The sequence below is a fragment of the Leptopilina boulardi genome, unplaced genomic scaffold (assembly GCF_019393585.1).
Source record: "Leptopilina boulardi isolate dan_hultmark-lab unplaced genomic scaffold, ZJU_Lbou_2.1 LbouV2_292, whole genome shotgun sequence".
Classification (NCBI taxonomy): Eukaryota; Metazoa; Arthropoda; class Insecta; order Hymenoptera; family Figitidae; genus Leptopilina; species Leptopilina boulardi.
In genome coordinates, this window is record NW_026137854.1 from 412,901 (window position 1) to 424,911 (window position 12,011).

The 12,011-nt window shown below is 26.7% G+C and overlaps 1 protein-coding gene across 1 annotated transcript in view; it reads right to left on the reverse strand.

Moving 5' to 3' along the window:
* LOC127282261 (GPI mannosyltransferase 2) overlaps nt 1–12,011 on the reverse strand; it is a 104,189-nt gene that overhangs the window by 39,061 nt on the left and 53,117 nt on the right. The gene's annotated exons all lie outside the window — the stretch shown is intronic.

Genomic DNA, 12,011 nt, shown 5'->3' on the forward strand with positions numbered 1-12,011 from the left:
TTACACGAGGCGGACTCGTGGAGTAGTTATTAGTGTAAAAAAACAATATTGAGTTGTGTAAAGAGGGTGACTATTTTGTAAGGAAATAAAGTGAGATTGTTGAAAGAGAACTTGTGTGTAGTGTTTTGAGAAGCAGTGGCGGACTTTTCAGAGAGTTGCTGAGAAGCCGAGAAGCCCGGACACGTGGTCAGGGATATCGTCGTGGGTAAGTCGTCTTATTGTCCAGGTCGTGTCTCGCCGCTGGCATTTCTGCTTGCCGGTGTTTTGGCAGAATTCCCTCTGGAGATGAGAGTGTCTCAGAGGTGTTGTTTGTTGTCGCTGTTGTAAGATAGTTTATTAATTCACTTTAAAATTAATTGGCGCCTGACGGCGAAAATTTATATAATAAATTTTCTATAATTTGTATTTGTTGAGGCCAGTGATTTTGACGTCAAGCAGATTAATTTAATTTATTAAATTTATACGTCATAATACATATATATATATATATATATATATTTCATGTGCTTGAAGATACGAACGTTCAAATGAACGAAATCTCCCGCATAATGTGATCGATCTAAAATACAGCTAAAATGAAATAAATAGATGTTTAAACATTTGTATTTACTAAATAATATTTATTACAACATTATTAAAAGATAACAACACTGAAAAATAAAAAAATTAACATATCTAAATAGACATAAAACATAATCAAGGTTTTCAACAAAAATTCAATTGCAACTAATTAACTAATTATGAAGACCAGGTTGAAATTAAAAATTGTAGAGGAAAAAATTATTGCTTTTTTAGCAATAAAATTGAAAAAAAATATAACAACCTTCGGACCCCCCCAAAATGATTAACCCCCACCCGCTTTTCGTTGCGAGGCAAAAATTTTCAACACAAATTCAATTTCAACTAATTAACTAATTATGAAGACCAGGTTGAAATTAAAAATTGTAGAGGAAAAAATTATTGCTTTTTTAGCAATAAAATTGAAAAAAAATATAACAACATTCGGACCCCCCCAAAATAATTAACCCCCACACACTTTTCGTTGCGAGGCAAAAATTTTCAACAAAAATTCAATTTCAACTAATTAACTAATTATGAAGACCAGGTTGAAATTAAAAATTGTAGAGGAAAAAATTATTGCTTTTTTAGCAATAAAATTGAAAAAAAATATTAAAACATTCGGACCCCCCAAAATAATGAACCCCCACCCACTTTTCGTTGGGAGGCAAAAATTTTCAACAAAAATTCAATTTCAACTAATTAACAAATTATGAAGACCAGGTTGAAATTAAAAATTGTAGAGGAAAAAATTATTGCTTTTTTAGCAATAAAATTGAAAAAAAATATTACAACATTCGGACCCCCCCAAAATAATGAACCCCCACCCACTTTTCGTTGCGAGGCAAAAATTTTCAACACAAATTCAATTTCAACTAATTAACTAATTATGAAGACCAGGTTGAAATTAAAAATTGTAGAGGAAAAAATTATTGCTTTTTTAGCAATAAAATTGAAAAAAAATATAACAACATTCGGACCCCCCCAAAATAATTAACCCCCACACACTTTTCGTTGCGAGGCAAAAATTTTCAACAAAAATTCAATTTCAACTAATTAACTAATTATGAAGACCAGGTTGAAATTAAAAATTGTAGAGGAAAAAATTATTGCTTTTTTAGCAATAAAATTGAAAAAAAATATAACAACCTTCGGACCCCCCCAAAATAATTAACCCCCACCCGCTTTTCGTTGCGAGGCAAAAATTTTCAACAAAAATTCAATTTCAACTAATTAACTAATTATGAAGACCAGGTTGAAATTAAAAATTGTAGAGGAAAAAATTATTGCTTTTTTAGTAATAAAATTGAAAAAAAATATTACAACATTCGGACCCCCCCAAAATAATGAACCCCCACCCGCCTTTCGTTGCGAGGCAAAAATTTTCAACAAAAATTCAATTTCAACTAATAAACTAATTATGAAGACCAGGTTGAAATTAAAAATTGTAGAGGAAAAAATTATTGCTTGTTCAGAATAGACTAAAAACATGAACGTATACGTAACGTCACGATTGATTTTAAATGGATACTTTACGTTCACGTTACGTATACGTTTATGTTTTTTGTCCATTTTGTGCTCAACCTAAAGTTGAGTCTGCAGTGCTCACGTTTGTACGTGAACGTGTGCAATGTAGACTCACCTTTAGGTTCAGTCCAGAATGGACCAAAAACATGAATGTATACGTATCGCCACAATGTATTTTTAAATGGATACGTTTTGTTCACGTTACGTGTATGTGCATGTTTTTGGTCTATTCTGGACTCTTACTGCGCAATCTAACTAACAGCGATTATACATTACAGCAAAATCGCAACGAATTTGCGAATTACAGTTTTTTATCAACTACCGTACCCTTATGTTCTGAAAATTAAGTAACTTTGTAGTTAAAATTTACAGTTAGTATAAAGTCACTAAATTTTCACTAGATTGTTGAGTTTGGTAACTTTCATCACGTTCAAAAAATTTCCAAGTTTCCATTGGTTTCAGCTACGTAGCCTACTCACGCATTTCACCACAAGAAGGTTGGAAAATGGACTTTGAAATGTATTTCTTTCTTCTATCGGTATTTTTAACTTAAATTTTTTTTATTAAAGTTGTTAATAATTTTTTTGTTTTTATTAATTTTTATTGTTTAAATATTAGGGAAATTATGTTTTAATTAAATTGAATAGTGAATTAATTAAAATTTTCTTTTTATTTATTTCTTATGTTTTACTATATATAATTAATAATTAGTCTTTATTCATACAAAATAAATTGTATTTACATTTTTAATATTAAGTTTTGAATGATTCTTATTTTTGTAATATGATTGTCGAAACATATTAATTGTTAACTTTCATTTTTTTTACTGTACCAATTCTAAGACATAGCTTACACTTGAATGGTTGATTACTAGTTGATGAAAGTTTGTTTTCTTTTTCATCCTTAGTAACATTAATATTTTTTATTTTTATTTTAAATGTTGACAAACTGTTATCTTCTTCATCTTCTGTATTTGTATTTCCTTTTGTGTAGCATTTTATATGAATCCATCTAGTGCAAATAATACACGTTTTAACCATAGTCTTTGAATTATTTTTACTAAAGCAGTACAGACACCGTTCTGATATGTCATTTGACTTTATTATTAAAGTTTCTGCAACTTGTTTTCTAAATGTCTCTGGATTAAATTTTTTATCAAATGGTATGTTGTGTGCTATACAGTATATGTAATACATTATATATATTGCACAGTTACTTGAATCAAAAACTGCTTGAAATGGTCTGTCATGTTCAAATTTTTCTACAAACTTAATATTTTTTAAAAAACTTAAACTGCTATCACTGGAACAAGAATTTATATATTTTTCAAATGCTTCTATGGCTCTACCTTTATCAATTGAATTTTCATAGGGGTCAAATAATGTATATGTATGATCAACTGTGTCTATAAGTAACATACTGCAATGTCCTTCAAACATGTATGGTATTAATAAAATTTTTTTTATCGTTTTCTTGATATTGTAAATATCTGATCCTGGATTTTTCCTTATTTTCGCAAAACTACCAATTGCTTTGTTTGAAATATCTGTTGGCATATACGTTATGTTATTATTTGTCCATGAATTCATGTGTGTTGATGTAAAACAGTCAACAATTATAGAATCTATCCATTGTACTTTGTCAACAATTGGTGAAAATTGTTTTGCTGCCATTTGAAATTCTTTCATCACAAGTGTAATATCTTTATTAGGTTCATATATTCCAATTTTTATGTTCTCTGATGATGATGTTATATAATGCCATACACTATTTACAAGACCATTTGGTAATATGTCTGTTCTTTGTGTTTTATTAACTTTCATTTCAACAGAATCTTTAATTGGCATTGATTTATTTTCTTTTTTTATTTCTACTTTTTTTTTCATTTATTATATTTCTGTTAATTATTTTTGTTATAGTATTTTTTTTAGGTATTCGTACATTAGAACCTTTTATATTCATTTTTGCTGGTAAACGTACACTATTGTTATTTAATTGATTTGATTTAAATTTATTTTTTGTCAATTTATTAACATTTCTTTTATTTATTATTTTAGAATTTCTTTTTTGAATTATTTTTTACCAATATTTACAAGTTCCCTTCCTTGAAACGAAGTATATTTTTGTTTTTTTTTCAGTTTGTTTGTTTATTTCTTTTTTACTTCTACCCCATTTTTCAATTTCAAATGGATTACAAGCTGCTTCTGGGTAAAGAGGTCTTTTTTGTATTGCTAATGAGTTTTTACATTGTATGTTTAATCTTTGTTCAACTATCAATTCATTATTATTTTTTACTACTGCTCTTACAATTTCCCCAATAGAATTGTCATCTGGTAATGGTAAAACTGTGTGTTTATAGGTATTGATGTACGATTCTGCGTAAGCATTACTTATACGCGAAATGTTACTGTCTACAAATGGTAACATTAAAGCTCCAAATAAAGGTGCAAATGCTAAAAAAGTTTTTACAATATAGCGACCAAATTCAATTACGTAATATTTATTTGTTATCTCTTCTTTATTGTCATCATAATAATTATTTTCTTTGTACATTAAGATTTTCCAAAAGTGTTCATAGAAAGGGCTTTTTTCGCAAATTGAAGTTGAATTTTTATGAAAGTCATAAAAATGTTCATTTAATTCATCTAATGAATTTTCCATCATTTCTTGAATTTCTTTTTTATTTTTATTTTTAAGTCCACTTAAATATAATATAGCAGTATTAGCTTTTTGAGCATTTTTTCAAGGGTGACATTCAATATTTCTTCAAATGTTAAATTTAATTCATCTAAAGTTCTACACAAGATTAATTGCGCAAAACATTGTAATAAAAACGTTGTTTTTGATGCATCTAAGTTTAAATCTTTATCCATTGTTTTTGTAAATCTTCTGATGATATGAGCATTACATGATAATAATATAATAAGATTTGATGGTTTAGATTTTTTTCTTGTTATAATATTATAAGTTTCTTCTAAATATTGAGGCATAGTCATACCATTGTTCCATTCAAATAAAAAGCTATTCATAAATACCCAACTCCAATCTAAAACAACTGCTTTAAAAGGTGGCCAATAATTTAAAACTTTATGTACAAAATTTTTATATAATTTTAATGTTATTTCAACAGATGGAATATCATGTTTATCCGAAAATGCTTCCATCAAAGGAAGAATTGATTCTCTTCCTCTCCATAAGAGAACGTAATACATTATTAGTTTCTTTTCGACATGCTTTATTTTTCTACACATTGCTTTGGTTGAATCGAAGTGGACAATTTTTCCATCTCCATCAATAAAAGCATTTAACTGATCTTTCGTCCAAACTAAAATTTTTAAAGGAAGTTGGAATAATTGTATTGCCGGATTTTTTAGTTTATGTTGTTCAATCCAATATTGAACAATGTCATTAATATCTCGCGATTTATTTTCTAATCTTTCTTCAAGTCGTTGTTCAGATTTCATTTTTTGAACAACGTGTAATTTCATTGCTGCACCAATATTTCCGTCATCTGCTAACGTTTCATCACATTTTGCGTTATTTTCTAATTGAAGTGTTCTAACTCTACTATATTTTAGTAATGTTTTTACTGCTGTACGCTTTGGACCTCGAACTTGTAAATAAGGTTTTACTTTTGAAGAATTGTGATTCCTTGCCGGTGGTTTAGTGGCATACATGGTAATTGACGTAACATTTGAATCTATTTCAAATAAGTCGAATCTAAATTGTATGTCACAAGTAAGATGATGACATTTAGCATAACCAACAAATTGACTTCCTTCATTTGCTCTAAAACCACTATAAAATTTTAAAACGCAGGTGCAGTTAATTTTGTTTATTGAAAATTCATGTATTACATCTCTTACGCTACTAAAATCAATTTTATCATTTTTGGCTATTTCTTTTGTAACAACAAGTACATTTCCATATTCATATTTATACTTTGATTTATTGCAATTTGTATTAGAATCATCACTTTCATTATTTTTTACAAGTTTATTATTATTTTTTTTTACTTTCTTTTTTGGATTGTCACTTTCAAAATCACTATCAGTGCATTCACTTAAAGTATTATCTGTCACATTATTGCTACTATTACAATCACTACTAGATTCTATATCAGCAAATTGTTGTTCAATATTGTTGTTTTTCAACTTTCTAGTTTTAATGAGATTACTATCTTTGTTATAAATATTTTTAATATTTTCGCATTTTTTTTTATTGAAATTATTTTCGAAATTTTCTTCATTAAAAGTATTACATATTTCTGTATGCTTTAAATGTTGATTCAATTTGTTATTTTCAATATTTTCTTCATCATTATTAAAATCATATATATTGCTGCATATTTCAATATTATTATTATAAGGCATTTCATTTTTTACTATATTGCAAACGGATTTATTATTGTCTTTATTAGTACCCTATTGAAAATCCCCACATGGGAAACCACATGGGATCCTATGTCAAAAATTATGTAAAACCCCATTCCCCATATGAGAAACCATATGGTTTCCCATATAAAAACTCATGGGAAATTGGGACAGGAATTGGCATAGGAAAATATCAAAACGAGGTTCCTCCATGTCATTTCCTATGTCAAATCCCATGTCAAATATCATGTTAAATACCATGTTAAATACTAATTGAGATCCTTTATCACTTTTTTGAAAAATTTTCCCATGACAAACCCCATGTCATTTCCCAAGTAAAAACCTTTATCATTTTTTTGAAAAATTTTCCCATGTCATTTCCCATGTGAAATCTTTTATCATTTTTTTGAAAAATTTTCCCATGTCAAATCCTCTTTCGCCTTATCGAAAATACCCACATAGGAAAGCATATGGGAATCCACATGGGACACCATATGGGAATCCACATGGGAAATGGAATACGATTTCATGTGCATTCTTCCAAATGATAAAACAAATAGATTTAAGCATAGTAAAACATCTAAGATTTCATATAGATTCTGAAATTTCAACCTAAGATTTCACATGGATTTACATATAGGAAACGATATAGGATTTTATTTGGGAATTTTTTAGTTGGCTGCTTTATGCAGGCGGCAGTTTACAAAAAAATTAATTATTTGATTAAATATCAAATAATAATACTTCAACTCATCTGAAAATAAAAAAAAGTTTACTTTACTCCTGCCTTAGACTCTCAGCTTTTATAGTATTCCAGACTGATCTCAACTGTGAGAGAAAATATTTTCACCATCTGGTGGTGAAACAATGAAACTATAATGACGATCAACATCTATATTGAAATTTCCTATGTCATTTCCCATGTGAAATCCTCTTTCATTTATTCGAAAAATTTTCCCATGTCATTTCCCATGTGAAATCTTATCATTTTTTTCAAAAAATTTTCCCATGTCAATTCCCATGTCAAACCCCATGTCATTTCCCATGTGAAATCTTTTATTATTTTTTGGAAAAATTTTCCCATATCAATTCCCACGTCAAACCTCATGTCATTTGCCATGTGAAATCCTTTATCCTATTTCATTTCCTCTGTGGATTCCCATATGCTTTCCCATGTGGGTATTTTCGATAGGGCGAAAGAGGATTTGTCATTGGAAAATTTGTCAAAAAAATGATGAAGGATTTCACATGGCAAATGTCATGAGGTTTGACGTGGGAATTGATATGGGAAAATTTTTCCAAAAAATAATAAAAGATTTCACATGGGAAATGACATGGGGTTTGACATGGGAATTGACATGGGAAAATTTTTGAAAAAAATGATAAGATTTCACATGGGAAATGACATGGGAAAATTTTTCGAATAAATGAAAGAGGATTTCACATGGGAAATGACATAGAAAATTTCAATATAGATGTTGATCGTCATTATAGTTTCATTGTTTCGCCACCAGATGGTGAAAATATTTTCTCTCACAGTTGAAATCAGTCTGGAATACTATAAAAGCTGAGAGTCTAAGGCAGAAGTAAAGTAAACTTTTTTTTATTTTCAGATGAGTTGAAGTATTATTATTTGATATTTAATCAAATAATTAATTTTATTTGTAAACTGCCGCCTGCATAAAGCAGCCAACTAAAAAATTCCCGAATAAAATCCTATATCGTTTCCTATATGTAAATCCATGTAAATCCATATACTTTCCTATGTGGGTATTTTCGATAAGGCGAAAGAGGATTTGACATGGGAAAATTTTTCAAAAAAATGATAAAAGATTTCACATGGGAAATGACATGGGAAAATTTTTCAAAAAAATGATAAAGGTTTTTACTTGGGAAATGACATGGGGTTTGACATGGGAAAATTTTTCAAAAAAATAATAAAAGATTTCACTTGGGAAATGACATGGGGTTTGACATGGGAAAATTTTTCAAAAAAGTGATAAAGGATCTCAATTAGTATTTAACATGGTATTTAACATGATATTTGACATGGGATTTGATATAGGAAATGACATGGAGGAACCTCGTTTTGATATTTTCCTATGCCAATTCCTGTCCCAATTTCCCATGAGTTTTTATATGGGAAACCATATGGTTTCCCATATGGGGAATGGGGTTTTACATAGTTTTTGACATAGGATCCCATGTGGTTTCCCATGTGGGGATTTTCAATAGGGTATTTTCAAATTTATTAATTTTAGCAGATTTCTTTTTACTTCTTTTGACTTTCCTTTTTAGTTTATCATTTTCAAAATTACTATCAGCACTTACAATTGAACTGTTCTCTTTTATATCAATATCACTGTTACTACAATCGCTGCTCAATTGAACATCGTAACATGCTTGTTTTATAAATACATTTTTTTTCATTTCTTTAGCATGATTGAAATATTTTTTTTTATTTACATATTCATGTGATTCTGATTCAAAATCGTTTACTTGTACAGAAATATTATCTTTATTTCCAATAGTTTTATCATCATTTTGTAATTTTATTTTTAAATTATCAAAATGTCCATCATCCCTTGCATTACTGAATAACAAATTTATATCTTCATTTTTATTTGAATTTTCTTTTGATGGCTTTATAGTCCACATAAGATTTAAATTTTCACCATCAATTAATATTAAATGGTCAATTTTTGTACATTGTTTAATTTCATATACATTTACACGTCTTCCATATAAATTTGGAATTTGAGATATTTCAATATCCGTGCCATATGTTGCATCTTTTCCCATTTCTATTTCATATTCATTTGCATTATTATAAGGTTTTTTTGCCTTTTCGTTTCGTCTTGTTTCAGCTGAAATTCTATAAGCATTTATAATCACCTCCATTTCAATCCAATTTTTCTTAATGTGTTCTATAATTTCTTTTCTAATATTTGCATGTTTTTCTTCTGTTTCATATAAAGCTAATGATATACTTCTGAATAAGCAATTACCATCTCCACGTGATTTTCTTAATTCGTATTTATTAGTATTAATCATGCCATATAGTTTTTTATCCTCATTACAGTTTTCGACTTCATTTAATCTTTCATTATTTACTTCTCTTTTTTCTACTTCTTCTGAAAAATCATATACTTTTTTATAATCAATTTCTTTTATATTTTTTTTAATTTCAACATGTTGTTTTTCATATTTTGTTTGCATTTCTTTTGTTTTGTATTTATAATTTTTATTTTCGGCTTTTATTTCGACTTTTTTAATTTCATCATTATTATTTTCGGCATTTATTTCGACTTTTTTAATTTCATCAATTTTATTTTCGACTTTTTTAATATCATTATTTTTATTTTCGACTTTAGTTTTGACTTTTTTAATTTCATCATTTTTATTTTCGGCTTTCATTTTGATATTTTTAAATTTATCATTTTTATTTTCGGCTTTTATTTAGACTTTTTTAATTTCATCATTTTTATTTTTGGCATATATTTCGAATTTTTTAATTTCATCATTATTATTTTCAGCATTTATTTCAACTTTTTTAATTTCATCATTTTTATTTTCGACTTTTATTTCGACTTTTTTTATTTCATCATTTTCATTTTCGACTTTTTTAATTTCATCATTATTATTTTGGGCTTTTATTTCGACTTTTTTTATTTCATCATTTTCATTTTCGACTTTTTTAATTTCATCATTTTTATTATCGGCTTTTATTTCGACTTTTTTAATATCATCATTTTTATTTTCGACTTTAGTTTTGACTTTTTTAATTTCATCATTATTATTTTCGGCATTTATTTCGACTTTTTTAATTTCATCAATTTTATTTTCGACTTTTTTAATATCATCATTTTTATTTTCGACTTTAGTTTTGACTTTTTTAATTTCATCATTTTTATTTTCGGCTTTCATTTTGATATTTTTAAATTTATCATTTTTATTTTCGGCTTTTATTTAGACTTTTTTAATTTCATCATTTTTATTTTTGGCATATATTTCGAATTTTTTAATTTCATCATTATTATTTTCAGCATTTATTTCAACTTTTTTAATTTCATCATTTTTATTTTCGGCTTTCATTTTGATTTTTTTAATTTCATCATTTTTATTTTCGGCTTTCATTTTGATTTTTTTAATTTCATCATTTTTATTTTCGACTTTTATTTCGACTTTTTTTATTTCATCATTTTCATTTTCGACTTTTTTAATTTCATCATTTTTATTATCGGCTTTTATTTCGACTTTTTTAATTTCATCATTTTTATTTTCGGCATTTAATTCGACTTTTTTAATTTCATCATTATTATTTTCGGCATTTATTTCGACTTTTTTAATTTCATAATCTTCTTTATTTTTGGCTTTTGTCTTTTCTCTGTTTTGCATATGTCATTTTTAACATTTTTTTCAACTTCTTTCTTTGCATCGTTTATATTTTCTTCAAATATATGTGGTTCGTTCTTAGTTTTGTCTTTTCCGTTTTCATTTTTGTTTTTGTATTGTAGGGTTTCATTTTCCTGTAACATATTTGACATTATTTTCTTTACTTTTTGACGTAAAGATTCATTACATTTAATTTTCAAACGTTGCGAGATCTGTAATATAATAATAGTTAAAGTAAAAAAGTTTCAAAACATATGTAATTTATGGGGCAATCTACGTAAAGCGGAAAATAAATTTATATAATCTGAGTTAACTGTTATTAAATTTATTTTTCTTTTTAATCTTTAAAATTTTAATAAATCTAATCTTCAAATTTAATTTAATACACCAAAACTTTACGTAGAATGCACCATGCATAGGAAAAAAAGTGTTATTAATATATATATATATATATATATATATTTACCTGAGTCGCGTTTGCTTATTTTAAATAATAATAATTTAACTTAAGAAATTTCAGATTTATATATTATGAATACTATTATTATTAATTAATTAAAAATTATTTAAGAGAAAAAATTTAATTAATTAAAACATTAAATTTATAAACATATTCAAAAATAAAATTTATGAAATTACAATAGAGAATACGAGGTGCATTTTCTTTCCTGATTTCTAAATTGTCAAAATTTTAAATAATCAAAATTTAAAAAGCTCTAAATTTGAAATTTTAAATATTCCATATACTCTACATTTAGAGTATCGATCATTTGGTACAACTAATAAATTTTAATTAATTTAAATGTAAAATTTTTAGAATTTGGGAATTAAATTTTTTAAAAAATTATTTAAATCTAACTATTAACTATTAACTGGCACAATTCCTTGTTCGAACGTGAATGACACAACGGGTCTGCTGTACCCGACCTAATTAAACGTGTAATGTACAGCTGGTATTGAATATTTTTGCAAAAAAATGTAATCTATTGTAGCTAATGATGTGTTTTTTAAAATGTAATTACTTTAACAGAGATTAATTTATGTTAACTTATTTTAAAAAAAATTTAAAAAAAATTACGTGTTCTTATTTAAAAATTAAAGATTTATTTAAATATTAATATTATGACTTAAAAATTTAAGGTTATACTCTTCATATAT